The 12,911-nt window shown below is 39.5% G+C and overlaps 1 protein-coding gene across 2 annotated transcripts in view; it reads left to right on the top strand.

The window, feature by feature from the left end:
* The window catches only part of KITLG (KIT ligand), an 88,037-nt gene that overhangs the window by 25,951 nt on the left and 49,175 nt on the right, over positions 1–12,911 (top strand). The gene's annotated exons all lie outside the window — the stretch shown is intronic.

The raw sequence follows: 12,911 nt of genomic DNA, 5'->3' as shown, positions 1-12,911 counted from the left end.
TACCCGTGTTTTTTTTTTTTTTTTTTTTTTTTTTCATCATACTTTCTTTTCTACTGGCTACTATACCCTACCACCAACCAATGTCTCTTGTGTTTGGCTCTCATTCTGTCATCTCCTTCGCAGGTGGTTCAGGATAGAATGTTTTCCTTATGTGTATGAATTCTGTAAGGTTTTGGTGATAATTCCCAATGTCCAGTTTACTTCTCTTCCTACATATCTGGCTCAGTGACTAGGACCATTTTTTGCCCAGTCATCCAGGTTAGAACCTGGAAGTTCTTTGTGACTCTTCCTCCTTTGCCCCACCACTTTCTGTCCCTCATAGATCTTCAATTCTACTTCTGTATCCTCAAATTTGTCCATTTCTCTGCATTGTCACCACTACTGCCCTAGCTGAGGCTCTCATCTTAACTCTGGTGGACTCTGGTGACCTCTTAATTGGCTCCTGCCCCCAGGACTATTGCCCTCCTGTAAGTCTGATGCCTTCCTTCATTCTGAAGCTTGATAAACCTTTTGGGAAAAAAATCAGATCTTACAACTCCCCTGCTTGAAATCTTTCAAGAGATCTCCATTTCCTTTAAGATAAAATCGGATTCAATGAGCCAAAATGAGAGGCCCTCATATATTATTGCTTATTTCTTGAAACTCTTTTTCCAGTGGTGTCACAAACACGAAATTCTATGAATGTGCCTGTTCTCTCACTTTTGTGGGCACTGCTACTTCCTCTGTAAGGGACCTTTTCTCCAATTCCCTGTGATCTGGTTACCTCCTTCTCTGAGCTGTCTGAGTCCTCCCTCAGTGTCCCCCAGCCCAGTCGGGCTTAGCTCTGTCTACTGGCCTTTCCTCTCCCAGAGATTCCCACCTTGCTGTGCTCTGCAGTAGTTTGAGCTTCCTGAGACCAATGTTAATATATTTTTTCTGTCTTTATCTTATGTATATTAGGTTGTCTGAAAAGTCATGACTCATTTTTGCATAGAAAAATGTAGAAAAATACATCATGACTTTTCTGATGACGCAATACATGTTTGTTGAATGAGAAAGTGGCTCTTGGGGTATTATTATTAGAAGTCTGATAGTACCCAGCTTTGTTTTATCAGAAGGAACAACTTATCATTTTGTTTATTTATGTAGTTTCCCTTTCCCTCTAGCTATGTAAATGTTCTTTTTTGGGGGGAGAGGCTTTTGCTAAAGGGCATGTGTGCTCACCAGACAGATAGACAGAGATAGAGAGACAGAAAGCGAGAAAACACTCCCCGGGGGAATGGCCACGCCGCAATCCCTTCTTCTCCATTCTCCTCTTGAGATCTTGGGCACGCACGTACATGTGCCCGGAGTTTTAAGCCACCGGGTCCGGGACTCGAACCTCAGTCGACTACATGGGAGTCCAGGGACATAGCCTCATGCTAACTGCTGGTCCCTGTAAATGTTCTTTAGACTACATTAAGTGAGCTTGATTTACCTGCACAACTTGTTTAGTTCAACCTAGAAATGACTTTACATTGTGGTTTTAATTAGAAAATTCATTCAGTTAAAGGAACCAATACCCTTGCTACAACATGAATATTTTAAGTAAAATTTAATAATACATTAAATATAAATGAAATAGTTTTACTATCTACTGGTCTAGTATTTCTTCCCCCAGCATAGTGGTAGGTCTTGGTTTATACTCAAACCAGAGCTTTACTAGCAGAGTGGCCATAGGAAGCTACTTAATCTCTATGAATTAAGTATGTTTTACTCCCCTACAGAAGTGAGTAGTACTATTTAACTAGCTGACGGGAGACTTACATGAATAATAACTGTAAACTGCTCATCTTGTGTGGCCTTTAGGATTCAATATATTTTGTGCAATGTCACCTTTAAATGTTACTGGTATAATAAGGACTAATTATCATAGATTTTTTTCCTTTATTTTCCCCTGTAGATCAAATGCACTGAAATCTTTGAATTTTTTTATTACATTAACACCATTGTATGCTTTTTATATTAAATAATTCCATTCTAAGATGTTTAGATTTTGTAATAAGAATTTATTCACCACATAATTTAGTCACCACTCTTAGGGCATGTATGTTCCCAAGGGGGAGACAGAGAGAGTGAGAGATTGAAAGTGAGAAAGCACTTCCCATGGGGATGGCCATACCACAATCCCTTTTCCTCCATTTCTCTCTCCTTTTCCCACAAACATGTGCTGGGCATGTTTCTCAACCTGCCTTGTGGTTCTGGGACTTGAACCATGAGGTCAGCCTTGTAGGATACAGCCATTTTAATAATCATGTCACAGCCTGGCCCATGATCACCATTTCTTAAATTTTTTTTTTTACTTCTTCACAAAAAGATCTACATGGCAGAGGTAGATGAGTATCTTCCTAAGATTTTATACCACATCATTTGGATTTCAAAATGGTTTGAATTTCACTTAGCTGTCCTTCTAACATCTGCTTTACTGATAGGAGTACAGTTTAAAAAACACAAATCTATTAAATGTTTCCTTCATCTCTTTAAGATTATTAAACATTCATTAGAGAAGAATTTGGGTCTGAGTAGGATGAATGAGCATTTTCTTTGCAATGTTTAATAGTACATTTTTAAGCAATAAAGAAATCTGAAGAAAGCCCTATAGAACCAAATGAGAATTTTGTTATAGTTTTACTTCAAGATATTTTTTTGAAGGATATGGTTCCTATGACCTCAAAAGACCTGAACTCAGGACTAATTACCATACCTGAATCTTGGTAACTTGCTTTCCTAGCTCTGGGTAGCTGAGCCAGTTGGCTTTCTTCCAAAGCACATTTGAGCTACAAGGGAACTGCCTGCTTCGATAGCTGGCATGTGAGATTAAAGAGAAGATGAATGTTGTTTTTGGCAGCAGCTGCTGTTTTGTTCAGGGCAGTTCTAATACCATTTTGTAGGTCTGTGCATAATGAAAACGAGCTACAGAGACACTCCACTACCTTTTTGACTTTGTGAAGTCTGTAATGTAGACCATGGCGATGCATATTTTAAAATGGCTTCTCATGTTCACAGAGAAAAAAAGTGTTTTGGGATCATCTTCAAGTTTAGAAGATTGGGACCTTCTGATTTCTTGAACATATGTTCCCCTGATGTTGGGCTGCATGCAAGTTAATTTCTAAGGAAGGAAAGTTGTTTGCAGTGTGACTTCTCTGTTTTAACACATGTTCGGATGAAGTAAATAATTTGCTTTGGGGGGCTTTGCAGCTCCTTTTCTGGGCTTGGTGGCTTTTTACTGTAAGGAAACCTCTCTGTTCAGGAGAGATTGGTGACTGCATGAATGTGAGTCTATTGAGGTTGGTTCACAACAAAAATAAGAATTAGGGAAGACCTTCGCCTTTGAGGTCTAAAGTCTCATCTTCCTGTAAAATTTTCCCCCTCTTCTGAAGTATCCTTCCTGTCACTGTTAAAACCAGCTCCCAGAAAAGGACCTGCTATATCAATATGTCATTTACCACTGAATAAGAATTTAGTCACTATTACCTCCCTCTGCCAGGACCATTTCTACTGTGTGTTTTAGTCCCAAAGTGCATACAGATTGCTCATGTGGTTTGTTTTTTATTTTTCTTTTTTTAATTTGAAGATAGTGACCAGCAGATGCCGTAATAGTTATGTCGCTAGACTCGCATGTAGTTGACTGTGGTTCAAGTACTGGACCTGGCACTTAAAACTCCCACTAGGCGCATTTGCATGCAGGCCCAAGATCCTGAGAAGAGAATGGAGAAGAGATTGCAGCCTGGCCTTCCCGGTCAGGGGTGATTTCTTGCTTTCTATCTGTTCTCTGGTGAGCGCACGTGCCATATAGCAAAAAATTCTCTAAAAACAAACAAAAAAATTTGAAGGCAACTTTGGGCAATGAGAGGATCATTGTGATTTTTTATGTTGTAGGGTGTATGCAGGGACACTTATGATGCATGTCTCTAAATTTAAAAAAAAATCAAGAACCATAAGATTAATTTAAAGTGTCTGTGCAATGAAAGGTTGTCCTGAAATCAAAGGTTATCACAAGATGAGCTTGACCTAGAGAGAAAAGTTGTAGGATGTTATAAACAAAGTTGCCAAAGAAAAATGTCTCATGCAGACAAAGATAATGTTGGGGGTGTGTGGGGGGGGGGAGAGATGCTTGACCAAATTGAAAAGATACAATGTAGAGCAGAAGTCTCTAACAGAGGGACATTTTACTTCAGCATTATATCTTCATTGTGCATGCACACGCATGCACACACCCACGCTTTTGGGCACCCATATACCATTGTTGGAGGTTCCAGAAGTTGTAGAAAGAGGAAGAGACAGAAAACAAAGATAAGTATTTCATTGATACATTGCAACACCTGACTTAATTGGAAGTCAGTTGTCTATCAAACTGAAGCCTCTCTAAAACCAGCTGAGAAAGCTGAGAACTAAGAAGTAAATTGAAAAAAGCATCTTAAAGCCCAAATCATTAAAATATCCATGTACAAAATCATTAAAATATCCATGTATGACCTTTAGGTCATGCTGTCATTTCCCAATGTATATGTATTTCAAAACAATATGTTGCACATGGTAAATACAGTTTTATCTGTCAATTAAAAACAGTAATAAAATTAAGGTTATACTCTTTATTCCTAAACAATTTACTCTATAAAGTCCTTTATCAGTTTGTTTCATTCAAACACTTCTGAAGCACTTGTCTCCCTTGTTTCCTATACAATCCAAAGCCACAAACCACACAACAAACAGCTGAATAGCACCTGTATTCTGAATAGTTTTCCACTAGATTCTAACTATCAGTTCATGAGGTGGGAGAAGCAAAAATTTTCCTGTCTCATTTTGTAGGCTGGTAAACAACACTTGGAGGGATTAGCTGACTTGTTTGAGATCATGCAGTAAGGTGCTTGGAAGGTTTCTGTGTCCATGTTCTGTCCATGGTTTCCAAAAGCATGTATTTTTTTTTTTCCTTGCCCTTGGAAACCTTTGTTCAAACAAAACCCTACTCAGCGACATGAACAAACAAAACAGAAAAGAGCTGAGCTTCTTTGCTTAAAATAGCAGTTGAGGGCCTAGAATCTGACCAGGGGCAACTCACTTTCCTCACCTGTAATAGTTTGAATATCACTATACTGTGTGTACATTCATCCATTAATTCATTCAGGAAGTATGTTTATTGGGGTCTGTTTTATTTTTCCTGTTGTGGCTGTAACAAATTGCCACAGATTTAGCAATAACAACAAAAAACGCACACTTGGGGCCAGCAAATGCGTTGGCAATTACATCGGTGGACTCCCACATTGCCAACCACAGTGTGAGTCCTGAGCCTAGTGGCTTGAAACTCACTGTGGCTTTTGTGCATGCGTGCCCAAGATCCCGGGAAGAGAATGGAAGAGAAGGGATTGTGGCATGGCCATTCCCCCTTGGGGGTGATTTCTAACTTTCCCTCTCACTGTCTGTATCCATCCCTCTCTCTCTCTCTCTCTCTCTGGAGAGCACACACACCCAAAGACAAAAACCTCTACCAAAACCGAACAAGCAAAAAGTAATGTATACTTATAATAGTACACAGTTTTAGAGATCTGAAGTCCAAAATGGGGCTAAGTGAGCTAAAATCAAGTGTCAGCAGAACAGGACTTCTTTCTAAAGGCTCTAGTGGAGAATCTGTTGCCTTCCTTTTCCAGCTTCTAGAGGACATATGCATTCTTTGACTCTTGGCCCCTTCTTGCCCTTTCCAGTGTCAGTAGTGGTGATTTAAGTCCTTACATCAGATCTCTATGACCTCTCTTCATCATTGCATCTCTCTCTGACCAGACCTTCCAAAGCGTTCCCCTTGGAAAGGATCCAACTGATTAGATTGGGCTCAGAGAACCCAAGATTGTCTTCAGAGAGAGGGAAAGTCAGAAATCACCCCCCATCCCAGGAGGAATGGCCACACTGCAATCCTTTCTCCTCCATTCTCCACTTGGAATTTTGGGCATGTATGCACATGTGACTGGCATGATTTTCAAGTCACCAAATCTGGGACTTGAACTGCAGTTTTGACTATGGGAAATCTAGCCACCTTAGCCACCACATCACTTGCTGGCTCCCATCACTGGGTTCTTAATCATATTTATGAAGTCCATTTTGACAAAAAGGGCAATATAGTCAGAAGTTCCAGGAATTAGGACACACGTGTCTTAAGAGGGCTATTAAAACCACCATAAGTTCTCACATGGGCCATGTGTTCTGCTCACCATCAAGACTGTGGGAGGTGAGAAGTAGACATGTTAGGGCCAGACAGTGGTACAGGTAAAGCGTGATGCTCTGCAAGACTGACCCAAGTGGGAAAGCTGCTGGCTTGTGTCCAGAGACCTGTCTGGGTATGCCAAGCTCATGCATACCCATGATCCGGACTGGCTGAGGCTTGGGGTGGATCAAGCGGGAAGGTGCTCTTTCCTTTCCCTCTCACTGTCTGTATCCATCCCTCTCTCTCTCTCTCTCTCTCTGGAGAGCACACACACCCAAAGACAAAAACCTCTACCAAAACCGAACAAGCAAAAAGTAATGTATACTTATAATAGTACACAGTTTTAGAGATCTGAAGTCCAAAATGGGGCTAAGTGAGCTAAAATCAAGTGTCAGCAGAACAGGACTTCTTTCTAAAGGCTCTAGTGGAGAATCTGTTGCCTTCCTTTTCCAGCTTCTAGAGGACATATGCATTCTTTGACTCTTGGCCCCTTCTTGCCCTTTCCAGTGTCAGTAGTGGTGATTTAAGTCCTTACATCAGATCTCTATGACCTCTCTTCATCATTGCATCTCTCTCTGACCAGACCTTCCAAAGCGTTCCCCTTGGAAAGGATCCAACTGATTAGATTGGGCTCAGAGAACCCAAGATTGTCTTCAGAGAGAGGGAAAGTCAGAAATCACCCCCCATCCCAGGAGGAATGGCCACACTGCAATCCTTTCTCCTCCATTCTCCACTTGGAATTTTGGGCATGTATGCACATGTGACTGGCATGATTTTCAAGTCACCAAATCTGGGACTTGAACTGCAGTTTTGACTATGGGAAATCTAGCCACCTTAGCCACCACATCACTTGCTGGCTCCCATCACTGGGTTCTTAATCATATTTATGAAGTCCATTTTGACAAAAAGGGCAATATAGTCAGAAGTTCCAGGAATTAGGACACACGTGTCTTAAGAGGGCTATTAAAACCACCATAAGTTCTCACATGGGCCATGTGTTCTGCTCACCATCAAGACTGTGGGAGGTGAGAAGTAGACATGTTAGGGCCAGACAGTGGTACAGGTAAAGCGTGATGCTCTGCAAGACTGACCCAAGTGGGAAAGCTGCTGGCTTGTGTCCAGAGACCTGTCTGGGTATGCCAAGCTCATGCATACCCATGATCCGGACTGGCTGAGGCTTGGGGTGGATCAAGCGGGAAGGTGCTCTTTCTCCCGGTATGTGTCTCTTGCTCACAGAAGAAATAAATAAGCTTTAAAAAAAGAAACGGTAAAAATATGTTGCAAGTAATGACCTGACAATCTGGAAGAAACAGGAAAACTAAGAAACAAACAAAAACAAAAATAAAATTTTAAGAACAGTCATTCAAACAAGCACAGTAATTTGGAACTGCTTGGAAGAGGGTAGTCACAATGACACAGCTGAGATGGTTTGCCAGTCTTCCCTGTTTCTGATGAACCTGAACACCAAAGGAAGCAGAATATCTCTTTCCACTGTTTAAGAAATCAGGGAAGTGTGCGATATACCTTAGGAAGATTTCTGTATAGAATAGTTAATTCTGACATTTTTCTCTCCCATATAAAGAAGTAAGCTCCACGTTTCAGCCCTCTCTTGAGAACACTGATGGAAGAGGTATTAACTCTGCTGTGCGGAGTCCTCATTTTTCCAACTGGATTGCCTCTCTGTCCCTACATTTAGCTGTGCCAGAAGAATTGTCAGATTTTACAAAAGAAAAATATTCCTTAATGGTATCAAAGTTTACACAAAATTAAATTAAAATACATTTGTTTATAAATAGCTTTAAAGTAAAGTACCTCAAGGCCTACCATGGTAGTGCAGTGGAAATGTAGGGCTATGTGATCCTGAAACCACATGAGGTCCTAGGGTCTGTCTATACATGTCAGACATGTACATGTGCCCATGCTGATGACTGGCTGGCTGGGGCCAGGTGTGGATTGTGGCATGAAAACCTTGTTGGGGTGCCTCTCTCTCTGAAGAACTAAATAAACTTTGAATAGATAAATAAGTATGTCCAGAAATACTAGGTTTTTCAGGGATATTTGAATGCTGTTAATATAGATCTAATTTTAAAATTAATAAAATGAACAAAAGCATGTATCTGCAGATAATCATATTTAATCGATGCCAAAATTTGATGCTTTCCTCTTTGCAATTATTATAGTAGATTGTGTTACTACATTGGGCTGTCAGAAAGCTTAAGGTATTTTTTTGTTTTTCTATGCAAAAATACATCGTGATTTTTCCAACAACCTAGTTGTTGGAAAGGATCTATGTCGAAATTATGATCATTCAGGTACTATGGAATACTCAACTGTGGCACAGAATGTGGAACGAACTTGTCTTCACATGCTTGAAATTTGCAAAACTATTAAAGTTTTGGAGACATGTCATGAAGTCCTCACAAATTATCTAACAGACCCTGTTACTGCATAGTGTATGGTGTGTAAAAGGGTAGCCGTTAGAATTGGATAGACCTGAGGCTATATCCTGATTTCTCCAATCAGAAGTCACTTCATCTGTCTTTACCTCAATTTCTTCATCTTTAAAATTAGGATAAATGATAGTTAAATTTTATGTTAGATACACAAGATGCTTGATCCACAGTAAATGTTGAATAAAATTTAACTTTATTATATTGGTTCCAAAGAAATATTCCCATCTGCACTCACATTCCAATGTCCTGCCTACAGTATTAATGACCTGTCTATATTCCTATTAAAGCCAGACTATGTGAGAACCTAGTGTCTTCCATCTGTGTACTACACAGGGTACTCATGCAGATCCCCCTCTGCTGGTCTACATCACAAGTTGCTCCCTCCCGTTTGATCATCCTCATAGGCATGCAGGCATCCTGGTATTTCTGTCTTTCAAGTAAAACTCTTTACCCCCAATTCCTTGCCAATTGTCACCCTTTTTGTTTTTATTTATTTATGCACTATTTGTTTACTGTACTTGAAGGAAAATTTATCAGAAGAGTTGTCTATACTGACTGTTTCCAGTTACTCTCCTCTCATGCTTTCTTAAATCCACTCTACAGTGGCTCTTTCCCATACTGCTTCAGGAAAAAGCGTTCTGTGTTAATGTCATGAATGACCTCTCTATTGCTAGATCCAATGGTCAGTTCTCTGTCCTCATTGTACCTGACCTATTACCAGTATTGCACATTTAACCAGCATAGACTACCTTCTCCTCAAAGTATTTTTTTAACTTGGCATTCGTTCGCTCCTTTGACTTCCCTCTCTCAGGCCTTTGTGGGTTCTACCTCTGCTGCCAGACCTCATAAAGTTGGAGCACGGTAGGATACTCAGTTCTTTGTTCTTTTTTCTATTTATACTCACTTCTTGATGTCATCCATTCTTTTACTTAAAGTTGTACTTACATGTCAAGGGCTATCATATTTATATCTCCAGTTCAAACTTCCTTTTAAATCTAGATTCAAATATCTTGACCTGATATTATCACCAGAATATCTCAGACATTTCAGCCGTAACATACTCAGAACTTAACTCCTGATCTGCCTCCCAGACTGTCTCTACACCTAGCCTTCTCCATATTTATTGACAGAAACACCATCCTTCTAGTTGTTCAGGCCAAAATCCTCAAAGTCGACCTTGTCTCTTTGTCAAATCACACGACTGTCAGAAATCTTCCTGGCTCAGCTTTCAGAAGCTGTCCAGAATCTAACCACTTCAAGTCAGTGCGTTACTACAGTTCTCCCTTGACTGAATGATAACAATGACCCCTTACTGGTCTCTCTGTTTCTTTTCCCATGTTTTGTTACCCTAAAGTCTTTTTTCACTACTGCAACCAGATATTTGTTTTATTTATTATTCTGAAGTATATTCACATTCTTCCTGTGCTCAAAATTTGGCAATGGATCCTGTTAAAATTACAGTAATAGTCAAAGTGCAGACAGTAGGATGCAATACCCTACATGATCTGGCCTCTCCATGCTATCTGTGACATCACCATCTTTTACTGCTCCCTGGTTTACTCTTACTGTTTCTTAAAAAAAGATTCCTTATGTAGATGGTAGGGCCTGACACCAGCTTTTCTTTGTTGGTAGTGCTTTCCCCACAGATACCTGCCCAGATCACTTCTTATGCTTTGTCCAAGCTTTGGTAGATTATCGCTTTCTCAATCAGATACCCACCAGTCAGTCACACTACTAAAAATTTCAAGCTGTTTCCACATATAATGCAGTTTCTGAGAAAAAAGGGATAACAGTTCTTTGACTCTTTCTCTATATTCAGAAATGCTGGGGGATTTGACCCTTCTTATGATCTTCCTTGTAATAACTCAGCAAATTTTTTCTAGGAGAGATTTTTGCTATAGGGTGCGTGCAGTCATCAGAGAGAGACAGGGAGACGGAAAGCGAGAAATCGCCCTCTGGGGGATGGCCCCACCAAAACCCCTTCTCCTCCATTCTCCTCTCGGGATCTTGGGCATGTACCCACATGCGAAAAGCATGAGTTTTAAGCTGCCGGTTCCAGGACTCGAACCATGGTCAACTATGTGGGAGTCCAGTGACGTAACTATTATGCCATTTGCTAGTACCCAAGAACTCAGGGAATTCATAGTACATTCCTATACTTAATCTAAGAAAATCCAGCTGAAGTTACTAGGTAGTAGAACAAGCATCACTTACATTCATTATTACTGAGACTGATACTGGGCTGGCTAAGGGAGAGTGTGGGGAATAACTGCTCTGGAGAATGAATAGAAGCTCATCACATACATCTTAACTAGCAAAGTATAAGCTGAAGGAGTGGTCCTGCCTACCCTAACTCATTTGTCATTGCCACACACATCTCATCTCTAGTGTGCAGTGATTTGCGAACATTAGGAATGGCCTGGGAGTATAAGTCATCTATATTGCCAGTGCTGTAATGCTCCTTTATTTTCTGTCCTGAATCCTTTCCTAAAGCTCAGTAGTATACTTGAAGCCTCTTAAGTCTCGTGGGTATGATTGTCAATCTAAACCTAAATGGATCGGAGTAGGCATTATAATCCCAACCTCCATTACCTTGCTCTAATTTTCTTCCACAACCTGTAACCCTTAACTTAGTTATTTGTCGATTATGGCTTGTCTTATTGGAAAGTAAGCCTCATGAGAGCAAGGATTTTTGTCTTTTTGTTCATTGTATGGCCTTACCATCTAGAACAATGCCTGGCATATTAGGTGCTCAATAGTTTTGAGTGAATAGGTGAACAAATGTTTGTATTTGTTCAGTGCAAAGCATAAAGCATGAAGATCAGCAACAGAATATGCATCATATATTTTCTAGATCCTTGAATGAATAGGGCTATTAGTGAGATAGACCAATTACAGAAATTCTTAGGCTTCCCGAATCACACAGGAAAAAGGAGCCTGAGAAATACATTGGGAGTGGGATTATGTCTTAACAAGGACAATCTAAAGTTGGAGCTTATTAAATTAATATTTATATATGTGAAGGAAGATTATTATTAAAGAATACTTTATATATTGGGATTGATTTTGAAAAGAGAAAGTTCTCAAACAAATAATTTACACAGTTTAGTCTTCTTTTTAATTCAAAGATGGTAGTATGAAGAATGTGACCCCTACTTTATTAATGAGTAAAGTAGCCTTTAATGAAGTTAAGCAAGATTACTGCTCAAATAGACCACAATGGTAAGGAATAAAAGAGTTGTAATTTTGTTTACAAGCCTCTATATTTACATAGGTAGCATTGTAATCTTAGAAATTTTAGGAAATGATGATCATCATTTGGCCCAGTATAATATCTACTCAGTGTGTGGATATTAATCACAAATAATAATTCCTTTTAACATATGGCTTGCTACATAAATAGAAAGTATTCCCAGCCATGTGCATCAGGCCTTTTTTGGTAATTTTATGCTAAAGAGGAATGTTAGCTTATAAAAGAAATTTCACGTGTTTAAAAATAATGTCGCATCTTCATGTCTTTGCTTGGGCTATTGGTTTTTCCTGGAATGCTTGTCCTTTGTTGACTCTTAGAAATGCCTCCTTGTCCTCTAATATCCAGCCAGAGCCACATTTTCTCTCTGGCTTTTCTTGGCACCATCTTCCTGCCACAGGTCCTCCCTGCTCCCACTAAGGTTAATTAATTAATTGCTTCCTCCTCTGTGTTCCCAAAGCATTTATCACAGGGCTTGGGTGTTATTTATTTACCCACCTATGAGTTTCAAGGGCATCTTCATCATCTTTGTTTCCCTAGAGATTGGCACAAAACTTACCTCGTAATACATGTTCAATAAACGGCTATTAAATTAAAGCATTAGAATATAGTTTTTTTTTTCTGGTTACTGATTCAACCAGCAAATATTTATTAAAGCTTTTTATTTGAAAGGCACTGTATTTTGTGTTATAAAGATGCTGAAAAGATAAATCAGAAGCCCAAGTTCTTAGAACACTGAAATATAGTGTAGTAAGGAAATAAATCATACATCAAAATAACTATGATATATGGTGGTATTTTCAATAAGGAGTGTGTGTGTGTACACACATGTGCGTGCACGCATGTATGTGTGTGTGATTAATTCCTGCTAGGGGTGATACATGTCTTCCTATTGGCTAAAGAAATATTTCTCCTTATCAAATGGCTAAAAAGCTATGACTTGAAATAGTATTTATTTTGATGTCTCATAAATTAGGTTAAATTGTATCTTAGGTCC

The sequence above is a fragment of the Tupaia chinensis genome, unplaced genomic scaffold (genome assembly GCF_000334495.1).
Source record: "Tupaia chinensis unplaced genomic scaffold, TupChi_1.0 Scaffold000423_1, whole genome shotgun sequence".
Lineage (NCBI taxonomy): Eukaryota > Metazoa > Chordata > Mammalia > Scandentia > Tupaiidae > Tupaia > Tupaia belangeri.
Note: the sequence above shows the minus strand (reverse complement) of the source record. Positions and strands in the feature narration are given on the sequence as shown.